The 17834-nt window shown below is 37.2% G+C and overlaps 1 long non-coding RNA gene, 1 other non-coding gene and 1 pseudogene across 2 annotated transcripts; 1 reads left to right on the forward strand and 2 right to left on the reverse strand.

The window, feature by feature from the left end:
- Nucleotides 1–461: 461 nt before the first annotated feature.
- On the reverse strand, nucleotides 462–534 carry Trnav-cac. Its single transcript has one exon. It is a non-coding gene; the product is annotated as a tRNA-Val (tRNA).
- Nucleotides 535–12580: 12046 nt separating this feature from the next.
- Nucleotides 12581–12984, reverse strand: LOC118644789. The gene is made up of 2 exons (XR_004962555.1): nucleotides 12866–12984; nucleotides 12581–12766 (listed from the first exon to the last, which is right to left on the reverse strand). It is a non-coding gene; the product is annotated as an uncharacterized LOC118644789 (long non-coding RNA).
- A 2112-nt stretch (nucleotides 12985–15096) lies between these two features.
- Nucleotides 15097–17198, forward strand: LOC118644787 (annotated as a pseudogene).
- The last annotated feature ends 636 nt before the right edge of the window (nucleotides 17199–17834 follow it).

The raw sequence follows: 17834 nt of genomic DNA on the forward strand, positions 1-17834 counted from the left end.
AATCTTACTTTCCTGAATTTTTAAAAGAAAAGTTTAGAATTTGTTAAAATGAGATTTTTTCTTACATATATGTATGTCTTTAAAAAATATTTTTGAATTATGTTGTCAAAATCTTTAAAATAACAGTGATATTAACAATTTACATCACATTTTAACTTCAATGATATACCTGGCATATCTCTAAATATATTGATTTATATAAAATTTTATATATCTCTATAATGCTTTTAGCATTATAGAGATTTTTTATTTTACACATTTTTTGTTTGTAATTGTAAAATTAGCGATGCAAATTTAAGAGCAAAATTATTACATTAATTTTAAACATCTATCATTTTGTTTAGAACAAAATTTATAGAAAATTTTTTAACTGCCACGATCTTGTGCGCAAATATAATTATCAATAATTGGAACTTTTGCATATATAAAAATGTAAGTAAAAATTGTGATTGCAAAAAGAATGTTTCCGCCCGGGATCGAACCGGGGACCTTGTGCGTGTGAAGCACACGTGATAACCACTACACTACGGAAACGTTGAAACTCTTGCTCTTCACTTTAGATTATGTGACGTTTGCTTCTATTTCGCATGACACGTGAATAACATTTAAAAAATATCAAATGTGAAATAGATTACGTACATATTTTTATTTTTCTTATTTTTATTTTATATGCATTTATACTATTATATGAAATATTTATTGATAACATAAAAATATTTAGAATAATTTTTAAAATTGATATGTTTATTAATATAATTGATTTTTATAGTTAAATATAGGAGAAAACATCTTGAATAAGTAAAATATTGAATTCGATGAATAAGCATTTGCCGTTGGCGATACCACAACTCTTACTTTTACTAGAGAGAAAGTGTACTTCATTTCTTGTAGCTCTTTAGTTGTCTCGCTGTCTAATATATTGTTACATGTCACAATAACATTCCAGTGTAGTTAAATGTAAAAATTTACGTAATTTTTATCTATCTTAAATTTCGAATCTTTTATTTAAAGAGATCGATGATTCGATAACTTTATATAACTTTAATATTCATTACAATTAAACTCGTGTTAACGAGCATCTCAACCTTTTAGCATCTATTGAAATTCATATTTCGTTACTTCTCCGCTTTGCCCTTTTCTCGTTTATAAGTCGGCGTACTTTCAACAGTCACGATCGCGAAAAATTTTCAATTCCACTTCAGTTTATTTCCTGGTTGCAGCAATGAGTAACGAGCAACGTGTTGCGCCACGCTATCAATTATATCATTTTACCACATTTAGTAAAAATGGAATTCTAGCTTACAAATGTAACAGAAAAACAGCACATTAATTGATTTTTAATTAAACTTAATAGAAAGAAAATACGATATTTGACATTTTTAATTAAATACCATTTTTCTCTGCAAAAATAGTATTCGTTAAAAGAAAGCACATGACTTTGAAATATATTCCAGAATTGTAATATACCGATCGAATAATTGGATTTCTACTATATCTTATATTTTGACAGAGTTCGAAGCGTGGATATGACCCGTTGACCTAACGATCATCGAGAGAAAGAGCACAACCCACGAAACTCTCGGTGATCTCTTCATCTTCCTCCTGCATTTCGACGTCAGAAATGCTCTTAATCGGCGCAAAAATATCTCGGGGGGGGGGAAAGCGCACTCTCTGCACGATTCCATAGTTCACACGCTTGCATCAACGTCTACGATAACAAGTTTCGTAAACTAAATTGCTTCTTCTAAATAATATAATTAGAACAATAAAAATATACAAATGCGATTCACGGGCGAAATGTAATCATATTTGCGTCGAACACACACTAAAAATGTTTTTTACAATGAGCAATATAAACTTTACGTATATGTAACACTTGGAATTTATATATTTAAATTGCAAAATAGTGAAATATCGGAGAACTCAAAATACTTCCTATCGTATCTTTGCCGTTGTTTTTATTAAATATAAGTATCAGTGTAGCAGTTTATCGCGTTATTGAAGTTAAATGTGTTTTCGTTTTAGACGTACGCTGAACTTGATTATGATATCGCGAATCGTTGAGGCGTTGCGAAATTTTGATATCGCCTAATACCATCCCGCGACTAAATGATTCAGAATTAATCGCAAGGCCACTTCGAGAAATTATTTATTTCAAATTAATCGATTCAAGGCTGCACGAGTCGTACACACATAGCCCAAGGTTACGATATATGAATTACAACTCTTATCAATTCTTCGCCCGACAAGGTCAGACCTTTATCTTTCAACTTTATTTGTACCGGCGTTCCGTCATGGATTACATTGCACGCGTTAAATGAAAATGATACGCGCGCGTGTAGAATAGGTAATGAAATATAATTAGAGTGCAATATATAATTTGCAAATTATAATAAAGTTGTATGTATAATTATGGCTAGATTTATCACAACAGTTCTAAAAATAGTATGAATAACTTTGACAGTAAAGAATCCTGCACGTTTCCTTTTATAGGCTTGAAAAAAACCGAGTTTTTTGTTAGAATATTTTGAAATGTTGTATTTTATCATTATTTTAGTAATATTCTAAGGTGGTTTTTTGTAATAAATTTTAGATGACAATGCAAGTTTTATGATGTGCGTTATGCAGGGTTGGGTCATTCGAGCATTTCTAAGATTTTTACGGTAATTTACGTATAACACTTACAATACTTGCTTTCAGTTGTCCCTAACTGTAACTGACCGATTCAATGCAGTTGATCCAAAATGTTTAGTCTGTTCTTTATATCTGCATTGCTAAATTGGTGCAATAAGTTAAAATAAAAAAATACTTGTTTTACCTTAATTTATTGCACCGGGTCAGTAGTGCAGTTATAAAGATATTATATATAATCTTTTCATAACTTATGAATGTAGCTGAATTTTTCTTTCCAAGAGTTAGACACATGCACATGGAATATAATACATATAAAAGCAAGTAATGTATTATACTGTAAAATATTTAATATAATATAATGTATAATACTTCATGTATAATACGGATCCAACCCTTTTATGTACATATGTGTGTTTGCTTGCATGTGTTTCTGACAATGTAAGTAAGGGGGAATGAATATGCTACTATGTAACTTAAAGTATGTGTAAAAATATTTATTTTTACACATACTTTAAGTTACATAGTAGCATATTCATTCCCCCTCACTTACATTGTCAGAAATATTATAGTAATATTTTATACATGTTTTTATGTAATTACAATAAAGCTTTATGATTTATTTAATCTAAGATATTCGCAAAAATATATTTACGAAATATTTTAATAACTATTTATGAAATATTTAAATAATTATAAATATTTTGTGAATCTTATAAATGTTGTATGCAATATACACACAAAATATTCTTACATATAAGTAAATTGCATATTATTATCTTATATTAAAATCGCATAATTTTTATTTAAAAAACTGATTTAGAATATTACTAAAATAGTGATGAAATACATTTCAAATGAATGTAGCAAGAAAACTATTTATTTTCAAGCTTGTGCCCAAAGAAATTTTGGATCAATAAAAATCAAGAATTATAACATACTAGATTTAGCCAATTTCACTGAAGGACAAAGTACATAAGAATTGTGTTACAGTCTTTATCTTAAAATATCTTTTTTGTCTTAAAAGTGGATGCTGACTGCTGAGTATCAGCATGCTGCTTATCTTTTACATTGGTCAATGTCAAAACAACTTCGTTACATACGTATGGTTCAAAACTCGACAACCTATAACTCAAAACCTGGTTTACTATCTTAGTTTTCTATTGCAGTCACTGATACTATAAGTCAGGCATTTAAGAGTAGACTAATTAAAATGCAAATAGAAAAAGTTCAATCGAACTTTTGAAATCATAAACATAAAAGAGAAGACGCTATCGCGTTGGCGACATTTTTTCGGCCAATGGGTCATTAATGTAGTCGGGCGGTAGACCGAGGCGAGCAAAAGTGGGAGAAATAGGCGCGACCTACATATTGTTTGGGTTCGCGTTACACAACTTGCATATACGACACGTAGGAGGGCAATGACCCGCCGTATCGACGCGGAACAGGGCGGCTACACGCTTGTGAAAGCGTGAGACGGCGGCGCACCACGTGGCCCACGTGAACGGCCGCTTTCGAGTTTCACGACGCGTACAGCACGTGGGTGAGTATAGTCGCGGGCGCTTCCCAATCGTCCATGAACGACACGGAACATTGTAATTATCCCGACTCTGAACTGGCGCGAGGGAGCGCGGCACGTGCCAGAGATCTTAGCCAGAAGAACCCTGCCTACGTATATAGGGTGAACGTAAGGAAGACCATGTGACACGTCGCGCCGCGCGCCGTGCCGAACTCTTTTGACGTTTTAAAACCTGCAATCGTCGTATAGTACATGGTATTATATCTATATGTATATATATTATATCTATATGTATTATATACATATATATATATATATATATATATATATATATATATAAAATAATATTAACTTACTAATATTAGAAGAACATTTGCTAAAAGAAATTATTGCGTTGCTATTTGAAGCTATATTAAGAGATATAGAGTGAAAGATTTATTGTGTAATAGAGAGCAATACAGGGGAGTTAAACATTAGAACTTTCGACAAACACAAAATTATATTTTTGTCATATTTCCTCATTCAAAGTGAAAAGAAAAGAAGTAGGACGCTCGAAATGTCCACACGTATGATTCTTATGTACCAATGTCGTGTGTTTGATGACGATGTTTAATTGTTTAATAAGGTTAAGCGAGCAGTTCGTTCCAAGCCATTTCGCCACTGTATATTCTCGCTTGTAATTATTCTGGCATTGACTTGCCACGGGTAACCAGAGCACGTGTCAAGGGCGCTGATCGATTAGGGTTTCACGCGTTGTTGTTCAAGATTTTCTCGCTTCTTTCGATTCGCAACCTTTCACCGGTCCAAAGGAACACGACAGAATACGTTTCGGAGAAATTTACCAGTCGTGAGTCGAAATAAATCAGCGACTGATAAAGAGCGTCTTTAATTTAGTCGACGATATTACACGTTCCAATTCCCTTGAATTTAGTGAATGATTCGATTCAGACCGATCTATTTTAGTAACAGAAGTTTCACGTAAAATGACAGAAACTTCGAGCAAAATTTGCAATTAGTATAAGGATTGAAATAAACAGCAAGATCTTTTTTTTTATTGATATATTGATTATCTATTTAATTGATTTAATTCAACAGCATTAAAAAATGATTTATATATCAACATATCAGATATAAGATACTAGTAAGTAAAAATGTGTAGGATTTTATTTGGAAGAAGAAAGGATATTTGATTTTAGGACGCAAGAGGTGCCAAATGTACTTGTAATATAGACAACTCTCACTCGGAAAAGCATGTTATTGCGGAGGCTTGGTGAAAGTAAAGTAGATTATACTTTTTACCCCTTCTCTTCCATGTGCTACTGTACTCGTGCCGCATTGTTCACAATGCAGTTTTGCAACAATACCAATTGCAACAACTGACGATCAATTAGCGACACTTTCTTTCTGGCGTATACTATGAATTTAAATCAACAACGAATTTATTTAAAATTTCTTAAGTGTAATCGGATTAATATATTTTAATTCTTATGCGATTATCTGTATAAGAAGATAAAAATTTAAAGTTATTAAGATACTATTAAAATTATATAAATATTATTACCATAATTAGAGTAATCAATTGTATTAATTATACATTTAACAAATAAGTATTTAAATAATTAAAATAAAGATACGTAATAAGATAGCTATCTCGAAAATATATATTTATACGAACACCACGTCATTTATTTGAGTTACGAATTTATAAATTTAAATAGTTATAAATTGTTATTTTTATGTAAAGGAAACTTCTTTAGCATATTTCAGAAATCCTTGATCTTTCGTATTCAACTTTTTACAAAGCAAAGATTATATCGTGAGTGTTGCCAAGAGGCTGGCGATCGTAAATTCGCCAGCCACTAGTTGTCCATACTTTTTTGAAAATTACGCGCCGAAAGTGCGAGTCTAAACGAGACAATCGTCTTCGAAAAACATGATGTGTCCGCGCTTTTTTTTTTCCACCTCTTTCGCCCGCCCCCGTCACAGGGGATACCAAAAATATCGAGAAAACACCCGCGCATCTAAAGCTTGAACAATGAGAAAGCCAACGTTTATACTCCTCGCCTTATTATTATGGCCCGATCGACCGTAGAAGCGTACTCTGAAGGGTACGCGTGGGCGAGGACCAGCGAAAATGTGCGCGGCTGAGAGGGCGCTGGAATAGTGATGGAATCGATTGGAACAAAAGACCCGATTTGAACGTTTACCTCCGAACTGAACACACTTTTTAGCTAAAAGGTCCCTGGATAGAGAGTCTACAATCATTTTATCCCCCGATGTGAAAAGTCCAAAGTGTTTCCGGAGCTGTCTCGTTGGTTTTTCGGTCTCGCGACAAATCCTGACGATCAAGACAATTCGCGATGAGGTTGGTCCCGTCACGCGGTGCGTACACGGGTGGTCGAACGTGTCTACGTGCAAATGTCAATGACGTCTAAAAATAGCGGTCGAGTCGGACCAAGAAACGTCTCCGTCCCGATATACTGAAACGGCTAACGTTTAACGGCCAAAGATCCTAGGATCCGAGGACACGAAGGTACAAGGATCTCCGAGGTCACCTGTGAAGAGATTAAAGATGAGATCCAGACACACGGAATTAAATACAAATCACGAAATCTAACGGCTGAAAGTTGATACTGCCAATAATGCAATAAATTAAGAAAGATTAATATACACATCTGCCGTAGACGGTGCGTCCTGCTTCTTGAAGACGCATATACGATGTTAGCGCATTCTTGTGGCTAGCCTTGAAGAATCGCCGTCAGAAATCAATGCGAGTCGTATTGTTCGTTTAAACAAACGCGTCACGCGGCCTTGAATCCGCCTTGGTTCTCTGAATTATTGGGGCAACAAATGTCGAACAATCGATTTTAATTGGCTGAATAATGCGATAACGCAATCTCGTTTCCACAAGACGAAACTTTGTCGATCTTCGTTTCGATTCTTGTTTCTACCGATTTAATTATGCTAATCGTTATGCACGCAAAAACCCTCAAATATCTTAATTTTCCCAGGTATTTTCCATAAGTATGTCGCAAGGAAGTAAAAAGTTTGTCAACGAAAATGAATTTAACTTATTTATTTTCTGGTGGATTCTATTCTGTCTTCTATTTTGCATTAAAAAAGGAAACACAAAACACAAAAGATAGTTGCGAAGTTGGGTCAGTCTGCCACGTGTCATTTATAGTCATACTATTCCACGCGCATAGCGCGTTGATTGAAATGTTAATTTCGTTGTATACTAAAACGTCTGATAAGCTACGAATACCTGCACGGTACCTGTAAACACGGCTAAAAGTCAAACGCTCGTTTGGAGAGCAACCTTGATCCCTCTAGCTCTATATTAGCTTTCCAAAGTATTCGCATAATGTGTAAAAACAAAGTTTGTTATTGCCCATTATATTATCGTAATGTATTCTACATGTGGACTGAAATGGTGATTATTATTATCAAAGAAGAGAGATCTAATCATGAAATTTTAAGTTCCCAATAAAAATCTTAAGCGGTTATAATTTTTAATTTTTTTTTTTTGCGTATTTTTTAGCAGTGCGTCTTACTGCTTGATACACGTTGTCGGTTGTTAGAGATGTACTACGTACTCGCCGAGTTTGATTAGGATCGGCGATCCTAACACATCGTACCGTCCTTTCCTAAGTAAAGCTTCTTTTGTGATGATATATCTTATCTCGTTACATTTACATCTACGTCTATTTTATCTTGTTTCCTTTTCGGTAATTTAAATTACAACTGGATGGATCAGGAACCATCCAGACAAGAGTTAGTCATCGACGGAAGTGAAGGGGCCAAGACGCGATGACCCTGAAAATGTGTCTGTGTATGTATGTGTAACGAGTTTCAGAATTTTTAGAATATTCCGTGCTGCTCTATCCGCGAAACGCTCCAGAGTCTGCTTTCGGAGCAGATTTTTAGACAGTATAGAGGTATAACATTTTTTATAAACAAATTTCCTTCGAAACAAAACATTTTGAGACCAGCTCTTTTTTATTACTAATTTTTTAAAATTATTTTATGATTGATGAGTGATGTTGTGGGAAAACATTTTTCAAAAAACGAATTATGTATTTTTATCGTATTTCTTTATCTAATAAGATGTACACATTCAAAAGACAGTTAAATTTCGAAGAAATGGTCTCACGATCATCGTTAACTATTAAGTTCGTCTTATGCGTCGGCATTGTTGCCCCAGCCTATTTGATTCGCAAACGGAATGGCCTCTTTGCTCGGGTTACGTCGCCGTAGCTTTTGTGTGTCAAGGATACAAAGTTTTAGTGAGAATAATGTCGACTTGTGTTCCTTTGCGTGTCCCGAAACGTCTCAAATGATGAATTCGACCGTACCTAACCGAATCTATAAATGTAAAATGTTAGATTCGTAGATGATGATTCGAAACAGAGATACATTTTTTTAATATGATATTTAATCCATACATTTTCCATTAATAATCATACTTTCCATTTTATCTAGTCACTAAATAGCGATTAGTATTGCGAAAATGTTTATCAAGGCATAAGCTAAAATTTTATAAATTCAGATTAAACGTTTTTCAGTTAGCAGACTCTAATTTTAAAACGCGTACTTATTTGCGCTATATTGCTACATATTATGCCACTCATGCAACGTCGCTACAGTAGTTGCGATATGGACATAACAGTTGAAGCAAACTTTGCAAGGTTTCAGATCCTTGACTCTTCAACCGCAGACATTACTGTCATTGTGACCTCAAGCGATAACCCATTTGTTATAAGTTCGAACTTGCGTAGAGAAACCTTGTATATAGGAAAATCCCTATGTTCGTGAACTAGATCAAATTTAGCATTTTAACGTGCGTTGAGCTAGTCTTAAGTTAGGATCTAATATATGCTACTTTGTATGAAAAGATACGACACGGTGGCACTTTTGCCAAGAATGAATTTTCTACGCAACTATTCAGCTTTATATCTTGTTCGACACGTCATTATTACTCTTAATTACATTAGAATTTATTATATAAAAGCTATGAAAAAAACTTAAGATGAGAATTTGTGTAGTACACGGGAGAAAATAAATTTGTTTAAGATTGATGAGTTTGAAAAATATAAATAACAAAAATTATTGGCACTGGCGTTTCTAAAATTTATTTCCGTACAAACAAAATAAATTTTTAAAGTCGATGTTTATAAGTCTATCTTTTTTTTACTACTGTGCTTATGATGTAACAAGTGGCTCAGCACTGATTGTACATTACAAATGATTACGATTCCAGCACAAAGTGATTCTCAATAGTATAATGGTCTTTTACAGTAACACTGTAATTTGCAGTAAATTACATTGTACGGTGATCTATCGTGCGATGACGTGAGATGGAATCGATAAGTCGACACTCGATTTGCATCAACTGACGTCAAGTGACCGCGAATGTACGAGCGAGGTCGTCCGACAAACAAAACGATGATATCTCACTAGACTCGGCTCGTGTCGCGCCGGTGTTATTGGAAACAGATTGATGAATATTTAAGTTGTGGTACAGAAATTACGATATTGGCTGCCAAAAAATTTATCTTTAATTGAAATTAAAATATTTAATTCGTGTCGAAAATCTGCCTCGTGTCGTAATTCGTATGCACGTGTATATTTGTGTTGTGTAGTTAAGTAACGTGCGCGTGACAAAGTCCAGCTGATTAAAGCGGCGAGTTTGAAATTTAGCGTGGAGCAACCAAGGCTTCATCTAAGGTCGCATTTATAACGAATGTCCGTGATCGAATGATCGTCAAACCGGAAGCAATTAACGCGTGTTTCTAATAACGCGCGTTGTTATATCACGCGATGTACCAGCACAAAGTACGATGCCTACGTAGACGACATCATTAGAGATGAATTAAAATTAGTCATAGATACCGGAAGTCAGAGTAGCAACGGAAACAATGTCTTATACTTTTTTTACACTTTTAATTTTTTCCTACTTTTTGCACCTTTTAATTTATATTTTATAATATAAATATATCTTTATAAATATGTATATAATTTTAATTGAGAGAAAAACAAAGATATTTTCTAATACCTCTACTACCTCTTTTCTTACATATTATGTATATTATTTTTAGCTGCACTGTTGCACTAATGCAATAAGTTAAAGTAAGACAAATATATTATTTCTCATTCTAACTTATTGCATCAATGTAGCAGTGTAGTGTAAAAGAACAGACCACTTGTCACATAATCTTCAATTATACAAGTAGAAAAAAAAGCGAATATATAAAACTGAAATCATTCATTCATTCCTCGAAGTCGACATTTTCGCGGTAAAAAGAGAACGGTGCTTTTTTAAATTTATCGCAACGAAATTATTTGCTTGCGTTACGACTGAAGAGAAAAATTGGCGCGGTTTGTCAGGTGACGCGAAACGATCCTTGTCTCTGTGCGCAAAAGATGCGCGACGAGCGTGAACGCGGAAGAAAAAGAAAAGAGGCAAAACGGAATTATATCGCCGCGTCTCGCGTAACATTATGCAATCTTTCGACAACGCCGCGGAGAGACGTTATTTCCTCGTGCCAAGGTCGAGGGTGCGCATGCCCCGTCGATGTGGATCTTCTCGAGATCGTACGCCGATTCTCGTAATTTTCTTATTACAGTTCCGTCGTATCAGCAGTTTAAGCTAGAGACGAAAAACCAATATATAAGGTTGTACTTATCGCCGTGACGTTTTGATGATTGGGGATTAAAGGGATCGAGAATCGTCTCGGAAAAAATCCCCGTCTCTTTCATTTTCTGCGACTTTAGTTATATAAATTGTATCTGTATTATCGCACATCATCGATAATATGTTTGTGCGTCTCTCTTTATTATCGTAACATCGATAAAGAGTTACGTTCCAAGAGATATTGTAAACATCTCGAATTCAAAGGATTTTTCGTCTGTCGCTGAAACGTAGTTCATCGCCGCGCTGGAATTCGCGTATAGCATCGCCAAGCTGCGCAATATGCAGCTACGAGCGAAGTTATTGCGCGCGCGCACGCGCGCGATTTTACGTGAAGAATCCAAGGATCAAAGCTCAAAAGACGACAATGACGCGTGACACAGTTTTCAAGCGCGACCGAGCCGGACTGATCGTCGTAATTGATGCACGCGATGTGATCTAAACCGGGAATACGTGAGAACCAGTTCAGATCCAGTTCCCCTCTCGCGCTGCACTTGCACCGGTTGATAGTCGCATCGATCGGCCGCCAAGGCCGCGTCTTATTCGGGCAAGGCCAAGGTCGTTGGCTGGCATTGCCAGCCGAGGTGAGATTGCAATTTCTCGCGCGGAGTTGCACCAGAATTGCGCCAGAATGCAAAAAGCTGCGTTCGGTCAACGTTTTACATAATTAGCAAGTAGGCTACAGATATTAGATAAAAAGGGACCGAAACAACTTTATTTCGCGAAGGCACGATCCATTATTTTTGTTCATCCGTTTAATATCGCGAGCAATTAATAGCTTTCTCTACTTTTTTCATGGGATCAATAATGAATGTCGCACCTTATATTTATTTCTTTACAATGCGAGCAATATTTTTGGAAATTTATCAATAGGTTTCGTATTTTTATTTAATCAATTATAGGACTCCTCTTATAATTACATTTGCAAAATTATTTTAGAATATAGCTTACATCATGCGGTTTTTTCGTGATAAACCACGTGACGGAACGCTGCCACATTGACCTCTTCCACTAGGCGTGTTTCCGAAAGCTGGCCTTGTGATAAGACGAGTCAAGGATAGAAGCATGCGTGCCCTGTCTTTTATCGGCCGTTTCCGGGTCTATTCTAGAACCCGAACTCAACTCCGTATCGCTGATATAAATTTCCGGTTTTACTAAACTGACAAACAAGTGAAGTCTCACGTTTCACATCGGTATGAATATACCGATATCACATGTTACGTCAGCAAGTGATGACAGGGATATAATATAATAAAAATAAATAATCCGAACATTACGTAATATATTTTCCACCTTGTTGTATTTTCTGCATGGCACCGCTAAGCTGATATTTTGAATTTGAATGAGCAAGCAACGTAGAAGCATTTCTAAAACAATGTATAACATATAATTTTGTGTACCTCGCTTGGCAATAAGTCAATAATGTGTATGGTTGTCTCTGTCCAATTTGTTGTGAACTCTTCGTATGCCGAAATATTTTCGTCTAATTTCTCGTAATTTCTGTTGGCACACCAATATAGAATGTGGCCTTCTACTATGTGTCATGTAAACGTGAAATCTGTTCGCAGATAATTTTTCAATATATCTAGAAACCGGATCGCCTTTCGTAAAATATATTATGTATTACGTAATTTCGTGTGTGCTTAAAGCAGTCAAAGAAACTGTACGCGCGTAAATTTTGAACTAGATTTGAAACGATAAATTACGGTTAAATACAATACTTTTGAAACTCATTCAGATTTGGGTCAATGTTATTCTTTTATTCGATCGGCTTATTGTTAGCCTTAAACGATAAACATAACGGCCGCTAATGGAAGTCATCTGAGAAATTCTGAGAGGCTCGTTCTACCTTCGTTCAGAATTAATGACGGCTAAAGGGTCGAGACAGCACATCATCCTTTGTTATGCTACCGTGTTGCGTGACCCTGAAAATCCACGAGACCGCGACGTAGGGTCAAACGACGTGCGCGTGGTCGCACACATTGGCGATGTATCGTTCACATTTAATCTTGATATAGGAATACCTTCGATGGTAGAGTGTAGTAGTAGTGGTGGTGGCGGCGGCGGCGGCGGCAAGAGGCAGCGATGATGACGATAGGTGGCAAGAGGGGGGTCACGACTAGTAGTCGATATATATCTATACAACGTGTCCGCTCCGGCCGCCCGTGACCATGTGGCCTTGTCCTTGTACGACGTCGCATCGAACAGCACTACGTGCCACCGACACTCGTCGGCTCTACCGGTGGAACCTTCCTATAACGTGCGCGTGGAAAGGAGAGGAGAGGACGCGCGAGAGTAGAGCGTGTGCACACGTATGTTTTACATATACGTGATATAATAAAATAACGATGAGTCGAAACGCCACGCCAAACGAATTTACACAAATGACTAACGCGGAAAAACTATTTTTTTTTCTATGAATATTGTTTTTCTAATTAAAAAAAAAACCGTGGAAAATCCTGTTGATTTTGCACTGACGGATACGTATCGCTCTGTCATTGAAAAAGAGAGCTTCAAGATTTGATCTTTAGTCTATGATCGTATTATAAATTCATCTATAACTTTGTTTTGATGTAGAGTCCACGCGTTAGTGTGTCTTACATAGGTACTTTGCATACAAGTCCGATTCTTCTCGGTATTCTACACATCTCGGTTTTACGTATCTTTTTATAAACATTTTACATATATTTCTTATTTATTAAAATAAAATTTATTTTTGCTATGAAAAGTGTCAAAGCTTTTTTCAAATAAGGACATTTTTTTGCGCGATATCAATACCAATTACATAAAACTTAATTGTACTAGTGATGGATATGTATTACTCACTACTGAATTACATCGAATACATTATACACTTCTGAACAGGTGCCCATCCAAGCAGAAGTCGGAATTTTCGTGTGATTCCGCTTCGCTAGTCCCGAGAAGGTTATCTTGTCGTGTGTTCATCGTTATCAAGTCTGATGATAATGCGCTGAGTGACTCAGCGAGATGAGTTCAAGTACAGATTCGAGTGATCTTTACCTCCAACGACACGATTGACAGTTTTGTAATATTTAGCAGCAAAACACCGTGAACAACAAATTAGTTTTCTTTCAAATTTATGTACATTCAATTATTTCTGAATTTTTCATAATTTTTTTCTTGAAAGATTCATATGAGCGTTCTGTGTTATTTTCTAGTAAAGTTTATAAATACAATTAAGAAAAAGATTGTACAAGAGCAAATGTGACAAAACCGTGGAACTGATTTTTTAAAAACGTTTTATGTTATAGGAATGGTTATATAAAAAAATGCTTGTCACACGTGTATTATTATATAATGGAATATTAAAATTATAAAATATTTTTTTGATCAATATATTATCTTTCATGAACATTATGAAGCAGTTTCGAAATTCAAAAAGTATAATGAGAATGAGAGAATACAACGGAAGACCGATACGAGTTCTTAAATAAACTTTGTACAGTGCTTGCATAATGCTGTTTGCGACGCAAACTTTGTCAAACAAGGTTTGCAAAATAATAATGAAACCAATGTTCATCCTCAATTGTTCCGTTCCTGATACTTATTAAGTATTGTATCACTTTTAGTTTTTAGCTTGTTGCTCGCTACGCTTATATTCTTTTATGAATTTTGAAGGACTTATTTCAAGATTTTAACTGAACACTCTATTTTGTCTCATTCTGCCTCGTTCTGTGCTCCCTTTCGTAAAAACTCGTTCCCTCGAATTTTATTTAAACTTTCAACGACGCGGCGTATAACGCGCGAATCGCGTACATATGTTATGTCAGCATTATGTATAGATAGCAGCCGGCCGATGTTCGATCTTTTTGACCAGAAATCACGTCGAAGGCCAAGCGACCGAATACGACGTACGCTTTAAAACAGTCCAACGCCTTTGGCCTACGTCCTTGCGACAGTTTTAGTTTTCGGGGAGTTTCGACTCGCTGTTGCGAGGGAGGCATGGTTACGTGTTGCGGCTAGTTTACACTAGTCTTACATATAGCCAGTGTAAGGTTACTCTCCGCAAGTTAACCGCCGTGTGTGAGGATACATGGTCGCTTAAAATTAGAGACATATCAAGTAGGAAGCAAATTGCGGAGCAAGCTGGGCGGGTTAGGTAGAGCTCAGTGGAAATCGTTTCTATTTCTGGGTATATTTGCAACCGAACTGATTATTTAAGCGTGTGCGTTGGAGGTGACTCGATAATTCGACTGACGAGTAATGTTAAGTAATTTGTAGAGATCCCGACGAAATTTTGATCCACACCCACGGAGATGCTCGCTCTCACTCTCCTTTCCCCGTCGACCCGTTCGATCGAACGTTTAAAAAGTATCATTAGCAGGATTTGGCACATCTATAAGGCTGCGAGCGCTGACGCTTGCTTCGGCATTCTGGTTGACAGTTTGTTCTTGTTGACAACTTCACGGCGGTGGCAGCGGCGGCGGTGGTGGCGGTGGCGGCGGTGTCACAAGGACGACGGCGCACACATCAATGTTGTATCGTCACGCATGTGCGCAGCATGTTGCTACGTGCACGCGTATACATATATCTCCGCCTCGCGGATTTGTCGCAATGTCTCGTGTCGTTCGGAGGCAGAGCCGGAGCGAGACGCGGCGAGGCAAGGAGCGGAGCGGAGCGACGCGGCCTGACCTTGTCCTTGAGCATAATCTTTCCTCGTTATCGGACGGCGTCGAGGCTGTGCGGTCGCATCGGACCGACCGACTGCGAACGATTAGTGCAGCTCCCGACCGTGCGTCAGCCTTCCTTTTATATTTGTGAATAATAATATACGCCCGGTCGTATCACGGCGTATCGGGAGTACGTAGCGGCGGCCGCACGATGATAAATGTAAATGGTTAATGCACGTTAATCGTTGAGAAACTTATTTGGGGAGGGGGAAGCTCTGTTGTTTGCGATTTAGCATTTTGCTACACTTGTAGTCTGAAATTGTATACATTAATGCCTAGTCACGTTCGCATTTTTTTTTTTTCCTTAAGCGTAAACATTATTGGCTTCATTTGTAAGAGTGATTTTCCCAGTCCAGATCTAAGCGGAGACTGTTTTCCCGCGAAGGAAGATAATCCGAGTACCACCTCGAGCCACGAGTCGTCATCTCGTACGAGCGCCATTGGTTATCAGTGATACCCCCCTGGTTCTAGGAAGCGAAGTTGCTATCGCTGACCTTGACTAGCGAAATACTTAACGCAGCGGCACGTGTGCGACGACGTAGAAGCTGACGAAGCAGAAGAGTCCGCGGATAACGAGCGAGGACGCGCGAAAGAAAAGGAGCCTACAGTCGCGCGATGTTTAATTAAGTTGGCATTATCTATCTTGATATAATAGGCAACACGCGCTCGAACGTTGTTTAGATAGACTCTACAGTCGCGCGGATTCGAGTGGCCGTCGATCGAATCGCAAAAAAAAGAAAAATAGCGAAAGGAATTAAAATATATCCCTATCTCGCTGCTTTATCTTATCGTGCGCGTGAATGTCATTATTCGTTATTTTAACTTAAAATTTCAAATAAAGGGGGGAGGGAATAGAGTACGAAGTTCACCGCAGGAGAAAAAACGGCAGAGAAGGAAGAATAAAGAGAGGACAAAGGGGGATTCCGACACGCGCAACCTAGCGTTTCCGAACGTGAATACACTCACTATATTATTATTAGCCAGCTCGTTGGGAACACGCGCGCGCAAGGTCAGCTTTCGCGTCTCGTTCCCTTCGCCTTACTCTACGAAACCGCCGTTTCATCCACCCTCTAATCATCGTCATGAAAATGAGTCCGCCCGTAAGTGTGTGTTTTTTTATAGACATTGACGCCGATGACAAACAGTCGCGAGTACTTTTCTCATTCGGGCACGTGTCTCGTCCGCGTGCCCGTCGTTGAAAGGTGGCTTATTCGTTGTTCGAAAATATTCACTGAAAATTACGCGATATTTGCTTGATTGTTGAGACGAGAGGTCCTGGCTCGCGTTTACGTAACTCCTTTTGTCCTATCGAAATGATAATTAGAGCTATTTAGGATAAATATTTCGGAGGCCTTGACGCGCCCAACTGGTTTATGTGCCGTGACTTCCGGCGCGCTTTCACAAATGACTCGTCCCTCGAAGGGCTTTTCGCGTTGCCTCACCTCGAAACGTTTGGTCGGTGTTTAACGTGATGACCCACTTGTACCTTACGATTTTGTTTGTGAATCTACGCAGTATAATTCCTACTGTTGGAACAGTGGCGTTTGTAATTAAACTATTCTAAGAATGTGATTGACTTAGAGATATATAGTAGGACTCGTGAAGTTGCAAAGAAAAATTAATATCATTCTGCGAGTACGAGTCAGGTACTTGGCGCACAAAAAAACTAAGTGCTAAACATAGTTTAGCGTTCAGATTAAAATATATTGTTGAACGTTTCGGTTCTTCCTTTGGGCCCTCTTCAGCATACGTTGGCAATTGGTTGAGATGCAAAAATGAATTACTGTCGACCTCGAGGTGGAAGGCTATTCGAAGAAATGTCAGAATATACAGGTTGTTAAGCACAGATATACTGGGTATTTGTATTCAGAATCGGTAGCTGTCGAGAATATATTAATAATCGTGTTGAAAGCGAAAAGCCATAAAATGTAGCAATAGTATTACATGTTTAGTAAAAGAATAATTTAGAATTTACGCTGAGTCACAGAATTTGAAATAATTGTTAATGTGCAAACAGCTGAAATAAACATTAGATTAAACGGATATCTCGTATGCACGATGGTAAAAAATAAAAAGTTAATTTAAAAGCTCTAAAAATGAGACTTTTAATAACATCTTTCAATAGAAAAATTTTTGTACCGATTAAACTATTTTCGGTCTCTAACAATACCGTATTAGGAAGTACCAATTAGGAATATCTAACCGGGCGAGACGGGAAGAGACGGATAGAGACCGTGAGAGACGGGGAGAGACGGGGAGAGACCGGGAGAGACGGGGAGAGACGGGGAGAGACGAGGAGAGA

Source organism: Monomorium pharaonis, chromosome 3, assembly GCF_013373865.1.
Source record: "Monomorium pharaonis isolate MP-MQ-018 chromosome 3, ASM1337386v2, whole genome shotgun sequence".
Taxonomy (NCBI): domain Eukaryota; kingdom Metazoa; phylum Arthropoda; class Insecta; order Hymenoptera; family Formicidae; genus Monomorium; species Monomorium pharaonis.